This window comes from Ruditapes philippinarum, unplaced genomic scaffold (assembly GCF_026571515.1).
Source record: "Ruditapes philippinarum isolate M1 unplaced genomic scaffold, ASM2657151v2 ctg915_1_1_1_1, whole genome shotgun sequence".
In the NCBI taxonomy this organism is placed as follows: domain Eukaryota; kingdom Metazoa; phylum Mollusca; class Bivalvia; order Venerida; family Veneridae; genus Ruditapes; species Ruditapes philippinarum.
The window spans coordinates 23,164-39,299 of NW_026865742.1; positions in this window are offsets into that span (position 1 = coordinate 23,164).

Sequence of the window (16,136 nt, forward strand, 5' to 3'; positions counted from 1 at the left end):
TCATTATTTTTTTTAGTTTTTTGTTAGAATTCCCAAAATTATAAGTATTGGCCAGTTACCAAAAATTTTGCTTCTGTTTTCTAAGAAATAAACATACTATTTTATTATCATTTTTGCTAATTTGATGGATGGCCAAATATGTCATATTCAATGTTGAGAAAAATAAACTCTTTTCAGATGCACATTTTTATTTACTTAGGGTTCATGTCCTTCGACAGGGATATCAATACATTTAATTATCGTTTTGAAAAATGTCCAATCACAGGTTAAATGAATCCTGCCAGCAATTAAGTTAGGTTTAATTTAATTGACACATAACGTTTTGAACTGAGAGAGGTAGGGTTCAAATTATCCATTTCTCTTGGCTACGGATGCACCTGATTTATTAGCTGATTCAACTTTATACTTATAAATGTGTTATATTAAAAATATCTGTAGTTAATAACCTTTGTGCTTAAAACACTTAAGCAGTGTTCTACAGAACTTGGATATTTGGAATATATATGCACTATATATAATAACATTGCACGTCTTTATTGTTGTATTCATTTATAAAACATTTTTGTCACAATAAACAATAACATCATTAAGAAAATATAGGTTATACCTTTGGTAAATTATCTAGCGTATGAATATCCGAAATGGTATACTTAGAGATTAAAACGTGTTGAATGTTATTATAAAGAAGAACTAACTTATTAACGTAAAATATATATGAAACTTGTACGACAAATACGTCTTGGCAATTTGTATCTAAAGAAGTGATATTGTAACATTTTCTTTTGATAATTCATGCAGGCAGTGAAATAAGTAAAAAGGATTCTGTTTAAAATAGGACACATCACTCAAGATACTGTTTTGTCTTAGTTAGTTTCTGGGCTAATAACTGGTTCATTGGAAACGCACATATTATTATTTAGCAAAACAAAATAATCCAGAATATTATTGTTTTTGTTTTTCTTAATTCGAATCATTTAATGATAAGCTTTAGAGTTAGGAATGCTCAGTTAAGTTAATTTTAAACTACCTTTTTTATTTAATTGCTGTAAGCTATAATTATCGTTGTGAGATATAGGCGGTATATTTGAAAAAAGATCTCAATATATCATGTTGTATTTAACAGAATTTATCAGTTGCATTGATATGAATTTTACGTGGTTTCTATATATATCATAGTGGAATACAGACGCTGTTTATCATGACAAGTGTATCTTTCATTTTCAAAAACATTTTATTCCAGATTCAGCGTTTAATTTAGCATTTCACTTAAATGAAACATAAAACACCTTTAGATTGTTTCCTTTATGCAGTTTTCTACTGTAACATTACAATTACTATTCGTGATTTCATTATCACAAATGGAAAGAATTTAGTATACAGATTTTTTTTCTTATGTTTGTTTTCGTTTTATTACGTTTTAGTTTCCGGCTATTTTGCTCTGATATGATTTGACGAATCATTTAAGTATATGCAAAGTGTTGGAAGAAAGTTTGTAATAAAAAAGCCATTTAATAATGCATCTATTGCTATTATTTATCGTATACTTGATTAAATAAAGTAAAAGCGACACGTTACATACGTGCTGCAGTTTTGCTTTTCCCTATGATATCCTAAAAATCAAAAAGCACATGTCCAAATAATTGCTTCTTGTTTTGTGTTCTGTCTATTTCGTTGATATTTGACAGAGTTTTCCATTAAATATTTAAATGTAAAACTCTGGAAACAAAGATATCCCTCAGAAGCATGAATCCCAACAAATAAGACATGGTAAGTTCCTGACAAACCAGCAATCAAACTGAAAAGCCATTATTGTTTGGCGATTTGCCATTAACTACTGAAAAGTGTTTGAAATAGATTTACATAATGACACTTTGAACACGATAAAGACATCTTAATAGATAAATATATGGTTGAGTAGAGATTATATCGGTGCCAGCAGCGCTGTCCTGCAACGTTTTGTATGCGCTACATCTATAAAAAGTATTAACAGACATAATCACACTGCAGGTATTCATTTTAAAATACAATTATGTAATGACTTTACAGCGTGTCTGTCGTGAGCTGTGGCGTAAGAAAAAATCTGACAAATACAAATGGTATACTCATTAATATAGCATGCATGTTATATTTAAATGCCAAATGTCAGCATGCCGCAATTATCGGACATGTCGTTGTAATAATGTAAGTCGTAAATGACTTTTGTCATAATATTCATCTGAAGTGCAAGATTTGAAAATGTTATAAGTTTAACGCACATTTTATTTCGTAACGTAGAAATACAGATGTGTTCTAAAATATAAGGTCAACTAAATGTAAGCCTACAATAGCCTTAAATACATATAAAGTTTATTTTATAGCCAAATTACATTGTTTATCTAGAGGTTGTTTATAACATGAAGTACATTTCAAACTTTAACACTTCAAAATAAAAAAGTAATGCTACCTATCAATTGTTACTGTCTTAGATGTAAGAGCAATGAAGGATTGCCGATTCCAGTCTCGGATTGTGATAACTAAATAACATTCTGAAATAATCTTAATGGTAAAATTACTTCCTACAAATCTTTATTACAGTGAAATATTTGACCGCATTCAATCAATCACAGGGAACATTTATAGAAAAATTTGTACTTGAAATTCGATGCGGAATAGATATTGGCAATCCCTAAAGGATTTAATTAGTATTTCCTATTCCTTTTTATTTGTATGTTTGTTTGTTTCTGTTATGTGTTAATCGACACGTGTGTCTAGTTTTTTGCCTCCTAAATATCATATCTATTAATCATTAATGTGATATCAAATAAGTTTAATATGTCGGACCATTATTGCCAGAAATCTATAATTTTCAGATCTTATAATGAGAATATGATGATTATTTGCATGTTTATATGAAAGAAGAATAATCGTAATGAAACTATGCGACTAAACAATATTTGTATTGGATTGACATATATAGATATGTATGGCTTGTACGAACTTAAGTCTACCTTTAAACATTCCGTGAGACATATTTTGCTTGAACTCGCCAACTTTAAATATGTTTTCCTAAAAACATGCATTGTGAAAGAGAACGAATCAAATTGGATATTAATATGTTATTGAGGCATAACAATAATAACGTTCTACCAACCATGGGATACTTATTAAAACAGCTGAAATATGTAATCCATTACAGAAATCAAGATTGAAATGAGACAATACGGTTTACATTAGGATTTTGATATTTTATTTTACGATCATTATCCGTCATCAAAAGCCGAAAAGAAACAAACTTAGCTAATTTACAGTGACATGTCTTAAAAAATGTAATTATTACTTGATAAATACGCTGAAGAGTGTACGTATATATTTAATCATTTAGCCTTCTTACACGATAATGTTTTATCTTACTGGTATTATATAAACTTCGTTAGGTTGTTTAAATAAATTTGTTAAATGAATTAATTTGATGCTTCTCTGAAATCTGCAACTTTGGTAAGATCATAACCCTAATTGGATGATGTTTATGAAAAAACATTGTACCCGATGATCTACGTAATTCTCTCAAGTTTGTATTTTATAATTATTACATGCTTGTTTAGATTATTTGAAAAACCGATACATTTTGGTAGCACATTTTTTCTCTTTGACAAATAAATAAATCTTGTCAGTTCTAACAACAAGATGTCATATTTATAATCTTTAGTTTCTTAACATAAAAGAAATGAAAAAGTTTTCAAAACTATATAAGATTATCTTTCAGATATTAAAAAACGCCAATTCAAAACATACAAGAATAATATTCCCGATGATCTACGAAATTTTCTTAATATCTTTTTGCTGTTTGCTAACACTAATATAACAGTATTCCATGCATATTTGCGATCACCTCATTGTATTGTCATTGCACTTCCATGTGTGTTCTAGTATGTTGTATTTTCGGCCGCCCTTCCTTGTTGATTTTGTTTTTCAAATTTTATAGTTTATAATATATTTCATAGCTCAGTAAAAAAACTCTTTAGTTCTTCAAAGCAAGAATTTAGACAGTCTGTGTAAGGACATGAGCAACGCAACTTGGTGTGCTTTAACCTGATTTTGTATTTGTACTTTACTCGTTACATAATCGTTATGCTTTAAATTAATTTTATATCTCATTAGTAAAGTAAATGTTACTGCCTGTCCTTGCTGTGAAATTGTGCGCTCTCCTGCGTGTGTTCAGTACCTGGTTGGATTCTGCGTGTCGTTGCTTCGGTGTTGCCGGGGGTCATGCACATTTCTTTGCTGATTCTTGTTTTCATATTTCACAAAGGATTTGATCTGTTTCGTAACTTTGTTCAAATACAAAAAATTTTGGTGCGGTAGTTTGAAATTACTAAATACCGTATTAAACTGATTTACTGAATCAGTTGACATTAAAATCTTAACTTAATGCAGTAAACTTTGAAAAAAGAAATGTATCAACACAACAGTTAAAAGATTACTTAAGTGTACAAAAGTTCCGAACACAAATATTGATACCCAATCATGAATTTGCATAAATGCTGATTATAATTTTGAATGGCATATTATTAAATCAGGATTTCAAAATTGTATTTCAAAAGGCAAAAATATTTTACAAATGTCCGTGGCCATAAACAGAATGACGGTTACAAATAGTATATGAGAAAAGTATGTAACTGAATACAAATAATTTTTGCATTAACATTTTTTTAGTGTAAAGAACACATATACAGTGTATTTCAATATATGTTTGTTAATAATAGTATGCTATATATACTAACATCAACATTTGAAAACAATCAATTATTCGTTCTATCACGTAATGCATTTGCAAAGTAGATATATTTTGATACTCTTTTAACAGTTCCATGCTTAGAATTTTCATTAAAGATATAAATTTATTTAAGGTAGGCCAAAAGCACTAAAATTTTGGAACATGTTCTTTCCTTAATTTCCTATAAAATGGACAAACGAGTAAAAAGTGATATTCTGTTTAAATTTCATTCATGTTACATTTTAAACAAATTCTCTGATCCCTGTCAATATTCCTAAATCTACCCTCCTCTATCATAAGTATTTGTGCTGATCGTGATAAAGCTATTCTAAACTTTGGATTTTTTACTAAAGAAAGGTCTTTTTCAAAATCAAAACTATCTTTTATAATTTGATACGTCTCTAATTTTTCTGAATTACTAATTTCCGATAACCGTTGTTAATTATATTGATCATATATACGTTGAATGATGGTAATCAATAACATTGGGATTATCAAAAATATTAGCAAATCCTAAATTTTGAAACAGTTTTTTAATATCATTCGACCATTTATTAACATATTGATTATTTCTATCTTTCATCATTAACAATTTATACATAAGAGAATCAGGCTGTTTAACTATTCTATACCAGTATTTTACAACACGTATTTTGCGTAATATTAACAAAGGTACCCGTCCAAATTCACCATAAACAGCAGCATTTGCTGTTTGCTGTCTAACACCCAGAAGTTGCTTCAAAAACTTTTATGAACATGTTCTATGTCTGTTGCATTATGCAAACTCCATACTTCAGAATTATTATTGAGAATAGGCATAATCATGTAGTCAAATAATTTAAACTTTTCCGATATTTCTAGAGACACGTTATCAAAAAGTGAATTAAGTGAGTAAAGGGCCTTTAAATATTGTTCTGACAAAGATGTGTGTGCTTGAAACAAGCTACCGTTTGACGAAACAGATTCATCTAGATAAGTAAATTTATTAACACTTTTCAAAATTTGATCATTATACATAAATACATCATTTTCTTGTCTAGTACCTTTTCTACATAATTATCATAACAACTGATTATTCTGGATTAACAGTGATTCCCCATTCATGACAATACATATATAGTTTATCTTGTTACAATTGTAAACCACTTTAAGTATATGAAAACAAAACTGTATCATCGGCGAACAAAAACAATAACAGAAATAATTTCATCTCTTCTAACGTAAACATCTCAAAATTATCATCATACAAATAATCATACATATCATTGATAAAAAAGATAATCAACAAAGGAGATAATGGTTTGCCTTGTTTAACACCATTATTACAATCAAAATAATCAGTTACATACCCATAAACTCTAACACATGCTTTAACATCTTCATACATAACATAATCAAATTATGAAAGACATATTAGATATTTATATATTTTGAATTGCATACCATTAAATCAGACGTTTTTTTTCAATCTTAACCTTAATCTAAACTCATAAAAATCAATTGAGAACTTACAGTTGAGTTTAATTTACAATTGTAATGATAAATTCAAATGTGACACACACAAACATAATTATTATGCGTGTTATCATATTGCTCTATGCGTATAGTATGAAAGCTGTATATTTAACATAAGTTACATGCATCTACCTTTTCTGAGGCAGACCTCACAATGTGCATTATCATACAATCAAATAAGCAAAGAAAACAAGCTTTCATCACAACTAGAATAAAAGCCGTTGTTCAAGATTGATTAACAGAAAGAGGGGGTAGGTGCTGAAATATTAGAAGATACTATCCGATGGTTGCAAACAGAATTAATGTAATTTGGATAAACCATATGTATGTTAAAGTAGCAACTTTATTCATAAAGCAAAACAGTTACTACTTTTGTCTTCATCCGTCGGCTTTTTTATTAATTGTTACTCCATGCACATTTGTTATAATGGAACATCTGAATAAACGAAATATTTTATAGATTAATTACAGATGTTAAAAATTACATTGATTTTTAAAATGATTAGATCTGTCTACATTTGTTGCATAATTACACGCATACATGTTTACGAATAAAATAGATAATTGGACTTCATCTATGAAGGAACGTGTTTTTTTCGCCATTCATATTAAAGTTTAACATGAAGCGTAGGCCAAGGTTAAAAAGATGCGTAAATTATGTATAATTATTTTTACTGGCAAATGCACAGGGAATTTGTAGGGCATTTAATTGAGAAAAACGACCGCATTCCTTCTTCTTTCTGATAGAATAATCGTGATAATTGGTAATCCGGAAAACTTTGTTCTCTGGTAATGCGTTCAGTTGTATGTAATTATGAAGGTATATTCTTACATTAAATGTTATATTAGAGTCTGAAAATAGATTATCGTTGTATTTTTGTAACTAGTTACTTGACGCATATAAATTAAAAAAAACATGCATGAAGTGATAAAAGGGCAAACACTTAGACTGAACACATGTGTTGCACGTGAAAGTGATAAGGTGAATGAATGAATTTTGGAATTAAATATTAACAGTTTTCAGCGTTATCGGTTTATCCCAAACATTGATGCAATGTTGTTTTATCTAAAGGTAACGTAAAGATACCGATTTATACACTCTCTTTGTCAATCCTTATAAAACCACGCCGCATTTTGAATTTAAATGTTAAAAAGGCGCTTAGACATAATTTCTTTTTTTTGTAGATATAAGAACCATAGAGCCATAAAGTTGTTTATACCAAAAGTCTAAGTTTACGATGATTTTTCATACATTATTTAAAAAAAAACAAGATAAGTTGAATATTTTTGAATTCCTTACCTTCTTACTATGTCTGACCCGGAAGTAAATTGTAAATATAATTTGTTAATCATGAGATGGATTTTTTATTTAAAATAAACGAAAGAAAATTTTTATATTTCTAAGGACACGTTACGTGACTATTTTTGAGATGACTTTGTAGGGATACAAAAATACATAAAATTCAAAACTGTACTACATGACTTTATAAAACCCATTTCCGGTTTATGTATTACGACATTGTAGAGGGTAATATACGGTATGCTACTTAGTGAGAGGTATTGTGCTCACATAATATATCTTTAGCAGAGCATGGATATGTTTCTATTTACTCTGATCATAGGCAATTAGCAGAACTAATAAGCATACAAAATGTGTATGAAATTTTATTGAAACATATGCCTGTACATATAACTGACTGTAAGAATAATGAACAAAAATATATTTACAATTAACAAGTATTTATATTAACAAAATCACTTAAAATTATGTAAATGAAAGCTTTTAATAAATATCAAATAAAAAGCTTTCCATCAGAGCAAAACAATGATTGCAAAGGTAACTACAATTTTTCCAAATGATATTGCATAAGTACGTTTTCACGCACCAGACGTAACAAAATGGTTCAAGCTGTAACTGATAACTTAAATACCACTAGTAAAGAATTATCCTGTTTAAACATATTAACTTAAATGTGATAACTATGTTATCAAACTCGATCAAGACTATTAGCCTTAATGTCTCTAAACATTAGTTAATGGTCCGCCAGAAACTTTGTAAGTGCATTTCAATTAACCGATAAGCGGGCCAATTTACTTTGAAGTTTACAAGGACATAAATATTTGGTGTCATATATTGCACATAAAAGATATGTTGATCTTAGTTTAGCGAACTTACACAGTTTACAGTTCTAAAGTCAGGTAATCGTTTCTGATATTTTGTAAGATATTGTGTGCTAAAGAAAAATGCGAAATCAAACATTGGAACCCAAACATTCCTGAGAATATGTGAAACACTCACCAAATATTTTAAGATTTCACATTATAATTCAACAAAATTCAATGGTTGAGTAGTTAGAAATCTTCGGACAAATGACACAAACTTTATACGCTTGAATTAATCTTGCAATTTCATTAAAAGCCATTTTACATACACAGTAAGTGTATCTACAGGCAGAAAATAAACAATTGCCTAAAGGCAAATCTATTAATATGTGTTTGAACTTCTAGTAAAATTACCTTTATTACCACAAAGCTTAGCATCGGGTATCAAAAGAAATTGGGATTATATTGATTCTTGCAAGTAAGTCAGCTAGAATGCGAATAAGAATTATCACCTAAACAAACAATACATCAAAAAGGACCATTATTTTATTGATTTAGATAAAAGTAATTTTAAATTTATATTGGAATCACTTTGTCCTGTCTGTTCCGTCCCATCTAAGGAATCGGTAGAAATATTTACTTGAAGCTTGGAACATCAAAATAATATCACAATGCAACTATGTCAAGTTTCAAAGCTTAACATCATAATGTTCCTTTAAACTTCCCAAACAGGCGCTGAAGTGGCTATAGTTATATTGTTAATCAATTGTCTTCATACATGGAATCTGTAATTCTTTGGGAATTTTGTTCCTCTACAAGTTGATGAGACTGACCTTGATCTTCAAGGTTTATTTTTTTAACTTTATGAAACTATTTACGTGAAAAAGGAAATTCAGGGAACGCACTTGTTTATAACCATTAAGGATGAAAACATTGAATTTTAAGTAAGAACGATAAAAAAAATGCAACAATTTAATTTTTTTATTTTAATTTTTTATTATAGCTTACAAATGCAAACTAGAAACGGAATTGATTTATATAAAGCTTTACAATTCATTCCGTTTAGTAAAAGAAGACTATTAAACGTTCAGTATCTATAGCACAATGAGTAATTAAGATAAAAGTAATGGAATGTCTGTTTACAGAGCTGCCAGAATGTATTCTGTGCCAGAAACCACTTTAAGGGATAGGAAAACAGGCAAAGTTGAGGTAGATTCAACTATTGGGTTTGAAACAATCTTCAATAAAGAAGAAGGAAATAAGTTGGTACAGCATGTATCTTATATAGCTGAAATAGGCTATGGGTACAATAAACAAGGAATCCAACATATGGCAAAAGACTATGCAAAGTCACTTGGTAAATCTGTAAAGGCCAAAAACTCCCTAAGTAATTGTTGGTTTTATGGGCTTCTGAAACGTAGGGCCCAATTTAACTGTTGCCAAACCCCAGTAACTGTCCCTTGCAAGAGCTCCATCAGCATCTAGAGAAGCGCTAGACAAGTATTTTAGAGAGCTTTCAGCCATCATAGAAAAACATAAATTTGATGAGCATCCTGAAAGAATTTTTAACATTGATGAAACGGGCATATATGCGGAACATGCTCCGCCTAAGATTGTTTTCAGCAAAGGGACAAAACCACAAGCTATAACATCCACTAGATCTTCTACGATAACCATAATTGCTGGGGGGAATGCATTGGGGAATTTTATCCAACCTTATTACATCTTCCCTGGAAAAAGGTGGAATCAAGATTTTTTAGAGGGGTGTCTTCCTGGGTCAGCAAGAGAAATGTCTGACTCTGGGTGGTCAAACACCCAGATATTTAAGAATTACGTCACTACACATTTCATATAGTATTCCGGTGTAAGTCTAGGAATAGATCAGTCATCAACTCTGATATTATACGATGGTCATAGGTCCCATATAAATCTGACACTCACTGACTGGGCCAAACAGGACAATGTCATTTTATATGTACTTCCTCCCCAAAACCAGCCATCTGACACAGCCAATGGATGGATCTGTATTTGGGCCTTTGAAAGCTATGTATAATAAAGAATGCCAGGTTTATCTTAAGCAATATCCTGGTATTAACATCACCAAATACCAGGTTGCTCAACTAACCAGGAAACCTTACATCAGAGCATTATCGCCTGAAAATCTGATAACAGGATTTAGAAAAACTGGAATATATCCTCTGAACAGTGGCATTATTGAGGATAGCCAGGTTGCCCCAGCTATCATTTATGACAAAAATGATACAGAGAACCAAAATGACTCTGATAAAAATATTGCAGAAAACTCTTCCTCTAACAATAATGTAGTAGACAAAGCTGCTCCTTCAAACTCTGTCGACAACCAAACTGCTTCTTCCAACCTTGTAAACAAGCAAGCTGCACCTGCCAACTCTGTAAACAAATCTCCAAACAGCTTTTTTGATGATAAAACTATAAAGTCAGTTGTTCTGAAAAAGAAAAAAAAAATTGTACCACCATACTTAGCAGGAAACCTTCTGAATAAACAAAACCAAAACTTGATAAATTCAAATTCAATTGTACAGAACGAAAGAAAAAACAATCCATTAAAGTCATGAATATTAAAAAAAGTAAAAAGTGTAAATCAATTAGCACAGTTGTAAAACCAAGTACATCTGGAATTCAATCTTCAAAGAAAGGTGGTCCATTACTCTTTAGTGAGGATGATGATTGTCTCAGTTCATCTGATGATATCTGTGATGAAGATCTCTGCTGTGTGTGTGGTGAATGGCAACCGAAGGAGTTAAGGGGTGCACTCAGTGTTGTAATAACCAAATGGGCACAGTGTGATGTCTGCAACCATTGGACTCACCTAATTTATTGCTCACCTGTCCGTGTTGTCCGTCTCAATTATGGATTCAAGTGTCCACACTGTGAAAATAACTAATTTTTGTATCCATTTAAAATCATGTAAATAAGTAAAATGATTGTTAAAAACGTTTGCAAACAGTTAATTAACATTTAAATGTTTGAATTTTATACCTATTTTACTGTTGACAGTTTTTCACAAACTTATTTGAAGATTTCGGCAGATTTAGCCTTCCATACTTATATTTTAAGGATAACCACGATATCGTAGTAACCTCCCCTGAAATTAGCCAAAATGGCGGACAATGTAAATAATTAAAAAAAATACAATTTAATTGGAACTTTTGAAATATTTTTTCACAAACAGTTTTGTAAAAGGATGACTTATTAAAAGGAAGAGGAATTTCATTCAGGTATGATTTTTATTTTTTACTTTTTGCCGATAAACGTTAAGTACCGCGATATCATAGAACCCCGGGCTAAATACCCAACAACTACATGAAATATCCGCTTTATTTCCATTGTTTATGCATTTAATTAAAATGGGGGTTGGTGAGAGCAAATGAACAAGTTTCACATTATGGTCGTATTTGCAAATATACCTACATCAAGACATCAATTTAACGGAAAACATGAACGGAATCTGAAATGATTTTTGGTGATGTGTTATCAACGTTTGGTTTCTTAGTTTGGATAGATCAATGTGTAATTACAGAAGAATATAGAATAAAGTAAAAGTTCAAAGGCCATGAACAAAGATTTCGATTTACTGAAACTAATAAAACGTATGAATCATTGTCAGCAAAACTCATCATTATACATAGTTCTTTCAGATAAGCTGTGACGCCCCAAAGTGTAACATAACTTTTAAAAGATTGTCGCAGTTTTTCATAGAACAAAACACTACATCTCATTTTATCATTAGAATATAATAATAACAACTGTTGCATAGTATTTTCAATGTTGAATTTATGTTGTCCAGTTCATAATAAATATAATAACAAAGTCCAATGTTATCCTTTTGAGGTCCAAATCACTGTTGAAATATTTTTCAACACATTTACAAATTTCTTCTGGTAGAATACTCCCGCAAATTTGTGAAGAACTAAATAAATGTTCGCTAATTATTTCTTATTGAGTGGTAATGATCATTGAATCCAATATGTCTAAAATGCTTAAACGTTTTACATAAAGATTTTACCTTTATGTATTATTGAAGAAATTATCGAGTATTGTGTTATTTTATGCATGAAGAGCTTCTATGACATTCTTCCAAATATAAACATGGAAACATATGCGAAAATTTCAAAACTTTACCAGTTGATAATAAATGTTGAATTCTGCTTAAGCCAGTACCAGGCAGGGCGTAGACGATAGCTTGCAGCTATCTGTACCGTTCATGAACAGGCTCAATCAAACCTTAATCGGTTTGTAAAATATTTAATTTTTTTATTTGATTCAACAAGCTGAAATAATAGAAACATTTCATGTATGCTTATTGTATACTTATTGTACTTACATATTATCATATTATTTTAAAAACCATCATTGTGTTATTTCATAGGAAATTGATAGCATGTTCTATGAAGAAGTATGCTAAAGAGTAACTAGTCGGATATATGATCTGATTCAGTGAATGAGTTTGAATATACTAAAAGATATAATGTCAAAGCATAAAATGGAATTGAATGAAAGTGTAAACTATGGTAAACAACTTTAAGCTAAGCGAACCGCTGTAATAGAAATATTATTTTTCATGATCATCCATTAGCCTATTTAGAAAGCTGAATTAGAATATATAACTTGCTCCTATGTAAAGTTCATTTCATTACAAAAGTAAGTATCTTGCTAGAACCATGCTTAAATAAAACTTTTGAAGTTATCTCTAATATTATACTATTACACGATTTGTGAGGTCTTCCGCGGAAACATAGAGATAAAGTTTGTAATAATGTACGGTTTTCATCTCATATTTATAGATTATTGCGATAAAACACATATGTATGTCAGTGAAACATGAAATATAGGGTACAGGCCTGGTTATCATACATCTAAAAAATCTCACTTAATTTAAAACGGGCAAGGGCAGTGAGTAAACAAAATGAAGTCTTGTCGGAATTAGTTTAGCGTGTTATGAGCATACTGTGTTAGAAGTTTATCTTATATTAATGATAACATGTATATATTTGATATTTAATAAGAAATATTTATCTTTTTTTATAAATACGTGTATAACATCGAGATACAATGCATATCACAACGTATGTTACAGGTGTTTTTTCCCATTAGTTGAAGAAAACTTTGTCTGGCATAGAAAATAGTAAACGAACTTTTATGCAACCTTAGTTGTTATCTTAGTAACGTCATATCCTTGCGTCTTTTGGGGTACAAATGTATTTCCATTTTTAGAGGAAAAACGATGGAAAACAGCAAACAAAAACAATGAATATTATAAATATATATGCGTATTTTAATTAGTGAATATGATGTTATACGATGTTATATGATGTATTTGCTGAAATAAATTGCATTGATCGGGCTGATAAGTAACTTGCATATAGTTATAAAATGTATGTAAAAAATAGTGCAATTAACTGCATAATATATTGACATGTAATCAGAGAATTCAAAACATGAACAACAAATACGTAAGACAAACAGTTCTGGTGGAATATACTGCTTAATGATTAAAAATGCTTTACACATTGAAATATATCAGGAGATCAAACATCATTTAATTATTCAAAGTAATAATAAGTCACGTGTGTCTGCATTATGTTTACATTTAAGATATTAATTATTACGTGATTCAGTTTTCGTTATAAATATATTTCTTGCGGTCTAATTATGAAAATTATTTTGAACAATCCCTTAACGCAAGGAATGAACGAAAATGTCAATCATGCTTTCACTGCTTAAGAAAAGATGATTGTGTAACGATTAAGAAATAGTCCATTACGCATCTCCTGATTTTTAATGTTACGTTAAAGAGTATATATCCAATGGTCGAGTCTAGCATGATTAATAATGGGTTGTTCAGGTTCTGTGAAAGTCACTCTGCCTTGTCGATCTTTGCTAACATATCTAGTTATTGACATAATGGAAACATTTGTTTTACACTCTTGCAAAATATTTATTTCATACTTGTAAAATGTCAGTATGTACGAAGAAAAAAAATGTGATATTTAAAAATGGAAAAAAAGTTAGAGCCATAATCTTTTATTTTTCTTAATTATATCAATAACAAAGACATTGCAAAGAGTGTTTAACAAAGAATGACTAAAAGCCAAAATGCAAGGACTATGAGCGGTAAAAAAACTATGTGGAAATAACAAAATGCACAACTCTTAGAACACCTCTTTGTTAACCATAATTCATGGAAAGGTTTCATCTATTTTAAATCGAAAGACAACAAATCCAATGGAATCACTCATGTCGTATTTACATATGCATAAAAACCTGCTGTTTAATTTTTTTATTATCTAATGTTGATAAATTATCCCAGGACTGCTGCTGGGGTAATTCTGTTAAGCATGCATAAAAATAATATTGGAATGTTGTATACGTGACAAGTAAAGTAAACGACTTTTGCGTGTATCTGTTCACACCTTTCAATGAAATGTTTACAGGTATTCCTACATCTAGGAATACATCTTCATCTAACGTAGACATGAATTACGAAAATGGTGAATGGAATCTTCGAAACAGACATTGGATATGTAGTGTTTAACATCGGCTTTTTTAGGAAAGCTAGAAAATATATATTCCATCAAAAATTGGTTTTTTACATCATTCCTGTACTGTTAACAATATTGTATGATTCAAATTAAGTTTGGTGTGATGCTGTAACTCCCAGCAAGTTAATAACAAAATATGTAGTTTTCAAGTTAACCTTGGAAATAATAGTCATTACTCTATCGAATATTTTGAAAACCAAGCATTTATGCTCTCCTACCCGATTTCACATGTCTTAATTTCAAAATAAAATTTAAACAGTATTGAACATAAGTATCAAACATACTTCAAATTTCTTAAACTTATTGTGTTTGTTTGTGCTTTTAGGGGTTTAACTTCGCACCAACACAGTATAGGTCATATGGCGACATTCCAACTATACTGGTAGGTAAACGAAGACCTCAGGTTCCCTTTCATACATTATTTCCGAGTTAACAAACACAAGGGAAAGTTGTTTGGTAGCATTGATGTAGATATTTTCACTTCTTATTTAAGATTATAATTAAGAATATATGAGACAAAATTTTTTACGGAAATGGTCTCTTTTTAGATAATGTCTTTTTTCTCATGTATAAGTATACAAAATAATACACGAGAAAACAGTTCTTTTCCGCAATGGCCTTTCAAGCATCTCTTGTGTAACAACATACGATACTCGTTGTAAGAATGAATTATTGTCAATAAAAAATAACAAATAGTTATTTACTAAAAATGAACACATGACATACTCAAAAAATATTTCCGAATTTGTTTAATATATCATAGATTTTGCAGTTGTTTTGAAATAAAAACATGTTTTATTAACAGGTTACAGTAGTATTAGATCAAAATATTTCGGCCAGTGTTTACAAAAGTTCAATGCATTGATGTTAAATAAAAGTAAAAATTATATGTTCAATGTAGCAAAGCATATAAATTTTAAAGAAGCATTGTGTTCACGTCAAAATACCCTTGAAAGTTTAGCTGTCTTCTGATCGTATTTTGAACTTCATTATGTGTTATTTATGTATATAATAGTCTTTGTCATAAGTTTTTTGTTTGTTTGTAAATGGCCAAAGGCAAATGTATTGCTGATTGCCAAAAAAAACCCAAAAAAAACGAAACAATAACGAATTTTGCTGAATTCATTTTTTACATGTCAGTCATATAACACATATTGCCAAACCAAAAGGTTATATATGTATAT